This window comes from Corvus moneduloides, chromosome 1 (genome assembly GCF_009650955.1).
Source record: "Corvus moneduloides isolate bCorMon1 chromosome 1, bCorMon1.pri, whole genome shotgun sequence".
Classification (NCBI taxonomy): domain Eukaryota; kingdom Metazoa; phylum Chordata; class Aves; order Passeriformes; family Corvidae; genus Corvus; species Corvus moneduloides.
The window spans coordinates 40587017-40596430 of NC_045476.1; positions in this window are offsets into that span (position 1 = coordinate 40587017).

Sequence of the window (9414 nt, forward strand, 5' to 3'; positions counted from 1 at the left end):
TGCTATACTCCAGATGAGAAATTCCCCCACATTGCTGAGTCTCAAGCATGGATGAACACAGCAGACTGGTGAAGCAATCATTTAATCATTCAGTTCCATTAAATGCGACATAGGATAGCTACATGTGTCAAGAGCTAGAATGAGGCAAGCTACTTTTTACAGGCACAGGTCCTAGGATTAGAAAACCACCACGATTTCTGCCTGAGCATTGTGGCACTGAAATCTCCTGGAGGTTTCTATCATAACCCAGCGCTGTGGTGGTGGTTGAAGAGAGGATGTGCAATGGTAACTGCAGTTTCTGCTTCACTGCATTACCTTGTAACGACATTAGCACATATTTTACATTCTGTGAGGGGAATGCTTCCCTCCTTCTCCCCGCCGCTTAGAAACAGTGAAGAGATGAGATCTGACACTTGAAAATGCTGTAGCGCTGTGACCTCGCCGGGGTATAAGATGGTCTTAGTGGAGGCAGAAAATTCAGATGCCTGAAGTACTTTTGCTTCGTCCAGCTGGTGTCCTACTGTCTACAAAGCTGCTTCCAGACAGCAGTGCTTTGTTATTCACTTGACTTTACTAGCCCTTGTCAGCGTTAATTGGATTTGTGACATGGTCAGATGTTTATTTCTTGATTCTGTTGTCCCTTGCCTTACAGGACACATATGCCAGGGGAAACTACAGAATATCTAGCAAATACTAAACTATGAAGACATACATAGACATGCCGTCCAAGTTTTTAGGAGCTAAAACTTAAGGAAATGGGGGCGTAAAATATTTTTTTCCTCTAATTTATGACAATATTGTCACTCAGCACTGATTTATCATAATAATTAAAGCAGTTATAAAACTTTTTGTTTAAATATATCCAGAGCTCTCTAGACAGTCAAATGTCATTCATTAATGTGGTCATGTATAAATGCCCAACTAAACCTTATTGTAGCGGTATGTTGTTTTGGAGAAGAACGCACATAAATCACATAATCACAAGGTTACACTTCTGGTAAAATCTCTTAGCATATTAAGTATTTGCAAAACTTACTCCCTTCATGGAAGCCACTGGCTACAGTCATAATTTTATTATAACTTCCTTTTGTTTTGTATATGAGATTATAATCTCGGGCTGTATAGGAGTTGTTCTACAACTCACTTTCTAAATCTTCGCTACTATTACTGAGGTAGTATTTTGTAAATGTTTTTAAATACAATGAAAAAAGTGTTTATCAAGTTATTGATACCTCTAAATTATTTAAATCAAAAACGTAAAAAAGAAGAGGACTTAATTTACAACTGCTACAAAGAGCATGAGTTTTGGCACCGAATCCCAAAGAAGGTTTTATTCTGAAATGCAGCCTCCCTGCTTACAGAAATTTCGGTTGGATGAGAGGCCCACACGTGGTCTTAGAGAACAGATAAACACACACAGAGTCAGAGACTGAAAATAGTTCATACCTCAAACATTGATATAAAATTTTGCTCATTATAAAGAAGCTACAGCCGAAGAAGCCTCCCTGAAGAGTGGGACTTTGAACTGAAAGTCAAACTGCTGGTTAGATAAAGGGAAACACATTGTTCAGTCATCTCAGGCTGAGGGAGAGGTATGCATCCACAAAAGGCCAAAGCTACCAGCTGCAACTATCCCCAGGTGAGTTTGGGGTGGGGGAGAGCACAGCTCACAGAAGCCAGGTTTACAGAGACTCCCCCCAACCGAGGGGGAGGAGGAGATTTTGGGTGCATGGTGCAACCTCTGGTGAGAGACACTAAACACCCATCCTCCATTACACAAACTGGCCCAGCTGTGGAACCCCCAACCCCACAGGGCACATCCACGGGACTTTCCTGTGAGAGGCTTGGCCCCACAGGGCTGCACGTGGTGCAACAGACCCAGAGTCTGCTGTGAGAGACTGACCCCCACCCCAGGGGGACATGGCCGGACATGCCCACCCAGCCTGAGCATGTACACCCATGGGACTCTGTGCCTTCCGGGGGGACCTTCACCACTGAGAGTCCAGCTGGAGAGGCTCAACGAACGTCGCTGGGATCCACGGAGTGGTGCTTTTTTCCTTATTCTGTCCCTGTCACACTTTCTGTCCCCCCACCTATCTTCTTTCTTTCTTCCTCTCTCTCATATTTACTGTTAAATAAAACCCTTACTATTGTCGCTGGCATATGGTTTCGTTTGCACCTTAATTTGGGCAGAGGCATTTCTAAGAACCTTGAAACTGGATCATAACACACACACACACACACACCCCCCCCCACTCTGGAAGTCACAGTGGATGCAGTCTTTTCTTCAGGCTTGAAACAAGAGTAAATCAAACATGGCTTCTCTACACAAAGAGTGTACAGAAATACCTGAACATTCATTCATATGTCAGCATGAGCTAAATTTCAGAGACATTATAAGACAGTAGGACCAGGGAGAGAGAGAGACAGATTGACAAAGCAGTTAAGCATGGGCTTAACTTTAAGTTTATATCCAAATCCTCATGAAGTCAACAGCTATGCAGTTGGAGCTATGCCAGGATGTAGCTGAAGATGTGACCATCATAGTCTGCTTTATTTAAGCATGTTGCTACTAAGTTTGTAAGCAGAAATGGAGTTAGGCAGCTATTGATAATCTGTAAGTGTTGTGAAAAACATGTTGGCAAAATTTTTATATTGGCTAATGCAAGAGAGTAATAAAATCAAAGAGAAACTACTTGTCATCACATCAGCAAGAAACAGTGTGTATGAGTTATTTCTATTCCATTCTAATTTTATTATTAACAGACCCCCAGTGCTTTCAATACACATAAAGCTGGAATAGCACAGGGGCAAATCAATCCAGCTTGGTTTCATTTTGGACAGCTATTTGGAAGCATCTGGAAAATGCACAAGACTAACCTCCACTCCAACGTATTGTACTAGCTGAGAAACAGGAGAGGAATTTTTTTTTTTTTTAAATTATAGTGCTTCTGCCTTTTGTACTGATTTTGACAGGCCGTTGCTCCATTAAATAAGGCAGTGTTTGGTCCTTCAGTTCTTGCACTGTTAGATAACATTGTATAAGCCAAAAGACTATCCACCTAGACTCTGAAACTGTTCCTCTACCCCACTAGGAACGTCAGGAATGGGCTTACTACCTTTAGTGGGGCAGTATGAAGGTATGAAGTAAAATCACTAAGAAAATTTGCTGAAAGAGTTACTAAGCTGGACAAATTTTATCAGAATGTCATCTTCTATAGTATCACTGTTTCTATTTGCCAAAGTAATTACATGATTTTCTTATGCTCTACTGTATTATGTTAATTAAAAATTCTTCATTAAATTTCCTCGAGGGCAATCATAAAAGAGGTGTCATCTCCAGACAACGGTCTATAAAATATTTGGTGTATCACAGGTCCTTCATTACATCTGCATGTATCGTTCAATATCATTATTTAGCTTCAATAAAGCTGAGATTTGTTTATTTATTTATTTATATGGCATCTAGTAGCAATCTACAAGCAATAGCTAGAGCAGAAAAAGTAGTTCTTCTCCAACCCTGCCTGTTATTGTGGAATTGATTTATTTTTGGAGTAGAGCTCCATTAGGAAAGATAAGTTTTCTAGCAAGCTATTCAAAATGCAGTAAAATATTAAAGAATTATCAGGAAAAGAAAGAAAAATTGCTTTGTATACTTTTATTATTTATTAACCTGAGCTGGCACTCACTTTTATACAAAGAGTTGCTCCATGCTGTTTAACTGTACTTTTCTCAGCCCTAAGAAGATAGGATAAAAACTACTAAGGTCAATAACCATGTACACACCAACATAAAACTTAGCAGCTTTTATTCACTCTTACAGTTCTTTCACAACACATTATTAATGCCAAGGTTGTATCAACTACCATGAATATTTAACTGATTCAAAAATCACATGTTAGCCCACAAGATATTGCTGATGTCTGATTGAATCTCAAATAAGATTAGATATTATTAGGGAAAAAAAATAATGTCCGTTAAGATAAAAGGAAAGCACAAAACCTCAACAAAACCTAATGCTGTGTCAGAAGCCAAATTCCGACTTGAAAAGCAACATTCCTCTAGACATGCTGTTGCATTTTGTGTCATTTCTTCATGAACCTTCCTCAGAAGCAGGCCTGCTACAAAGTGATGTGTTAAAAGCACACATCCCTGTTTTAAGGTACAAGGCCTTCCTTAGTGACAGAAATAGGATGCCCACTTATGAAACAATTTCTTAAAGAACTACTAAAAGTTGGCACAAGATAAAACATTTCCAGGCCTGGAAGTTCCTTAGCTTCCAGCCCTGCCAGGAGGCAGGAGACGCAGCACATCACCCCAGGGTGATGGGGGACCCTTTGGGACAAAGTCCATCTCGACACCTGCTCAGGAACCTGCAGCCCTGCAAGTGCTGCCAGCCCTGACGCAGAGGCAGCTGCAGCTCTTGGAAGGCTGGGTCACCTGCCAAGTGGATGTGTAGAGAGCTGGCAGGCAACCAGCATGTTTCTGGCAAAAATCTGACAAGCTTGGGTTCCACAAGATTTCTCTTTTATAACATGAGAATGCTACTTTCTCTCCACAAGAAAACACCAAATAGTTTATGTTAGGAAGTGCATTTGTACAAGGCCATTTTCTCCCTCCAAAAATATGCGTTGAGTAAAATTTAACTTGACAGTTCGTTGTGAAGTTCAGATAAAACCAAGCATTAAGCAATATTTGTCTAATTAGAAAAATTAGTATTGAAATAAATAGAACCATACAATCTACCTGGTATGTCTGTTGCTTGAGTAGCGCAATACAGGGCACTGTAGAAATTCTGCAATTAGTTCTAAGGAACACTGAAGTATCACAAGCAATGTATTTGCTCACCCATGGCACTTCCTCAGGCAGACCAGGGCCACATGCAGCCAGACATTGACTGTAATAAGGGGTTAAAATGTAACTCTCCCAAGTTTTTGTTGACTTCCCTTAGCTAGAAATAGTAAAAGGATAATGTGATTTCCTGTTATAGTTCAGTATGAAGTTGTCTCAGCACAAATTTTAATCTGTATTGTAGACATAAATTAGCACATATTAATGTTAATGGAGTTATATTGCTTATTGTGTCTGAGCTAGAACCTTCAGCTTGGGTTGTGCAGCTTGCTTACATATTTAGAAGGGCAGGAAAATCTACAGCCCTCCTACTGCCAAACAGCATAATAATTAAGTAATTAACCAGCAACTACTTAGCTCTTGAACTAGCTAAGCTAAAGAATCCTAGCAGCCTTTCTGTGTAAAATATTTTTGGGGATTGAAGGCTGAATCCACATTGATGAATCCAATATTCCTTCTGCACTTGTGTCAGTGCTTTACATTCTGACAAGATGGCTGGCAAGCCACAGACCAAGTTCATATTATTCAATATCCTTATATTGCTTTACAGTCAGAAGTTCACTATAAGGAATGCTGACTGAGTTGTCCCTTGTGAGTACCTACATTTCACTGCATTTGTTTTTCAATATTCCCCTTTAGCTTGAAACAAATGCAGGTTTCATGCAGCCAGCTAAGTATTAATTAGCCTGATGCCTATCACTTGGGGGGAAAATAACTTCATGCCATGTTACATTCCTTCAGTTCTTACAAGTGCGAGTACCAGTTTCAGCTGTTACGCACACTTGAACTTCTGCTTTTTTTGTGCAGGTACCTAAGCAATCTGTTAAGGAAGGTAGGAATCACTGTAGCAAAGAATCACTGTCCCAATCTGTCCTTTGACAGAAAGAAAACACCAGCACGTATATATCCTTTTGCAACCAGGAATTTCTGTTCTACCAGTACAAGATTTCCAAGAGAAAATATCTGGCAAAAGACAATGAAAAGTGCAAAGTCTTGTCTCAAAGTTTCCATTTTATATAGTACACAATTTAACTTCCTTGATCAAGGAAGGTGGTGAAGGTCAACCCTTCTTCCTTGACAGCCAGCAGGAATAAAAGTAGTCAGTACACATTTTAATGTGCTGCTGTCTTGTGCACTCTCTGGAGCATCGAGAGAAACTCTGCATTCCCTGTAAGGCTTCCACTATGATGAATCTCATCTCTTTGGCTGCCTTCCTAATAATACCTAGCAGCATCCAGCATACATGCTCATACTGTATTAGAATATAACAATTTCGTAAATGTGGAAAAGAGACTTTTCTGAAGTTAATGACTGCAGCTAGAAAAACCATATCAAACAGGACTGCAGACCACTTGTGTAAGTCACAGCCTTTTCTTCAGAGAAGGGCACCTCCATTTCATGAATTGATACTAAGCTGAATTTCTTTTTCTACCTTGTATGTTCCTGGACACTGACATTTTTCACGAGACAAAGCAAATGGTGATCCTCTATGGGCTGTAAGGGAAAACAGCTCCTAGTTAGAACTGGGATATTGAGAGCACTTGGTCAACCCAACTTCATAGAAGGTTTAAGTACCTCCAGACTGTACCACATCTGTCAAAGCAGCAGCAAATACAACACAAAATGTAGAGCAGGTCCAATTTTTAGTGTGTCAGTAGAATCAGCCTGCAGTTATTTTTAACTGCCTTGGAAAGCTTAGCAGGCAGATACAGTTAATCCTTTAAAGGATTTGCAGGTATTCATAGCTTAATAAGTAAGTATAGTGGATTAAGCCAATAGAAGATTGCAGACAGTCAAAGACGACCTTTACATGCTAACATTCAAAAAATAAAGAGAACAGTTTCTTTTACATAGTTCCTTCCTGACAATCACCCTCAACTGTATGTTGAGGTCAGTATGTGCCAGAATCCCAGGCAGTGAAATATGAAATAAAAATGTTAGTCATTCACGTTAACACTTGTGATATTTAAGTTAAGAGAAAGCAGTGAGTTTCTGTTGTCTTCTATTTCCATTATCCTATAAATGCTTTGAAAAGCAGAACTGCTTTCATGAATTAATGTGAATCTACTTATGTAATAAATAAATAATAAAACTTAAATGGTAAAATTCATTTTAGGAAGAAGAAAAAAGGCTGAATTATTATTATAGGTCAGATTTTATATTGCTTGTATTCTCTTTCAGGATTCACTAACATAGGTTCAACTGAGAGATGTCGGCCTTCAATATATTAATAAACAATGTGGAAAAGAACACCCATAATAAGACAAAGGGAAAAAAATCAGATGACACAAAACTATTAGGCTGAGGAAATCTAGGGCTGGTTATGAAAAGCTTTGGAGGTAGTTCAATACTGAATGGGTGATAAAATGCCAGAGGCTATTCAGTGTCATTAAGCACAATGCACATCAAGAAGGGAAGAGAAAATACACGTATATGTATGTACATGGGTTGTCAGTATCACCAGGAAAGAAATCTGAAAATATCTGGTGCTTAAAGGAACAAACAAACCGGGGATTTATTTAAAAATTAACAGAGAAAACATAAAAAATCTGCCCTGTAAACACTCAGGACACAGACACATCATGAATACTATATGGAGTTTCAGTCATTCCATTATCAAAAAGGTTATAATAGAATTAGAAAAATATCTAGAGAAGAAATGAGAGCAATGTACTAAATCATGAATTTTATTAAAAAGGTGAGCTGGGAATAGTTATTCACTAGTTTTCACAATATAAATATTGGAAGGCATGCATTTTTTTTGGTAATAATAAACCAAACTTACTTTCATTAGATATTGAGAGGCACAAATGGTACATAGATCAAAAGAATCATGAGTTCATTGATTCAGCAGTTCTATTCAGTAGGTCAGCAGTAACTACTAAACAAAAGAGTCTCCTAGTCACTGAAGGCCCAAAGAACATGATGGAAAAATCACTAAGCACGACTGCCTCCAGACATTTTTTCCATAAGTATCTACTAACTAGCTTAGGTAGACTTTTCATTTGGCTGAATTCAGCAGTTCTCAGGTCCTCATGACTAGAATGACTGAAATCATAATGTGTATTGTTTGGCATATTGTTACAAGAAATTTGGCCAAGAGCTCTCCGGTTCTATCACTGCTATTCAAAAATAATCACAATAAAACAAAGTTGCTTCATTAACTACAACTGAAGCAGCCTAATTCCCTTACACATTTTTAAAGTTATATATTCTGACTACCAGGAAAACCACTGCTCTAACACCTCAACTGTGTTAACTGAAATATAGTTGAAATAAATGTAGATAAGAGATATATGAAAGGTAAGAGCAGAATATTGTTCCACAAGGTTATAATTAGGACCCTGCTCTTCCCAGATGATTCAATAGTAGGACATATTGTTGACTCTGATGCTTGAACAGAATTGTGAGACATATGAACATAGGACTAAAAAGGAACTCCAGAATCACTGCAAGCACTCAACTCTTACACTTGCAGTTGTATCACCTAATTTTTTTCGGAAACTGACCAAAGCCCCTTTTGTAACTACTCGATCAGACGGCAGTCTCAAAGTGTCTCTCCCCCGACAGAAAATTCTCTTTGATTTTTAGACTCAGTATATTCCTAGTCAGTTGATGACTTATGCTCTTCTACTAACACAGCCCCTTGGTTTAACTCTCTGATGGTACATTCAGAGAAGGAAATCGTATCATCTGTTAATACTCATTTAGCTTGGCTCATCGAGGCAAGCTCTTTTGCAGCACATCTCTCCTACCATGGTATGCAATGTGAAGAGGTCCCAGCTGGCTGTGACACCAGGCCAGTCAGTGCAGACACTGCAGACATTCTACACCCGCATGCCCCGGTCCCAAGAGCTGTGCAGAGAGGTTAGCACATTCCTCTCAGGCCAATGTGCCCTGTCACCAAGACAGCCAATCCTCCTCAACCTGTATTCAAAGCCAAACTAACGTGGCTGCACTAATTCACTTCTGGAGATAGTTTAGTGGTGGTTAGATCAATTATTTATATACTATACTTCCCTGTGTAGTGTAATTACACTCCTAGTCTCATACTGTACACTTCTAATCCCATGGATCACCAAGCTCTTTCTCCTCACTAACTCTGTACTGATTTGCCCTTCTGGAATGCAGAATTTCCACAGAACAGACTCCAGTTTTTCCATACATCTCAAAGTCTATGATAATCTTTGACATGCAAACTGAAAAAATTTTCAGTGTTTGCACTGACGGCTTTGCTGGAATGCTGAGCCCTACGAGTCACTACAATGACTCTGAAGCTTAGTGACAACTCTATTATGAGAATGACATCACATCTTATCATTTAGGAAGAAACAATTCCTTAATATAGTAGTGGCAGATAACTGACATCACCATCACCAAGTTCCTAAGAGATGCCTGAGAAGGGAAGAAATGCAGTTAAAACAGTAGGAAATAAAGATTGACAGAACACTTGACAATGGTTCTGCACTTTTTAAGAGCAGTCTATCTTAGTTTCTCACAATCTAATCTTTCCCTTGTACAATCCAATTTGCTTAGGTAACCTGGACATCTTTCAGTCCTCAT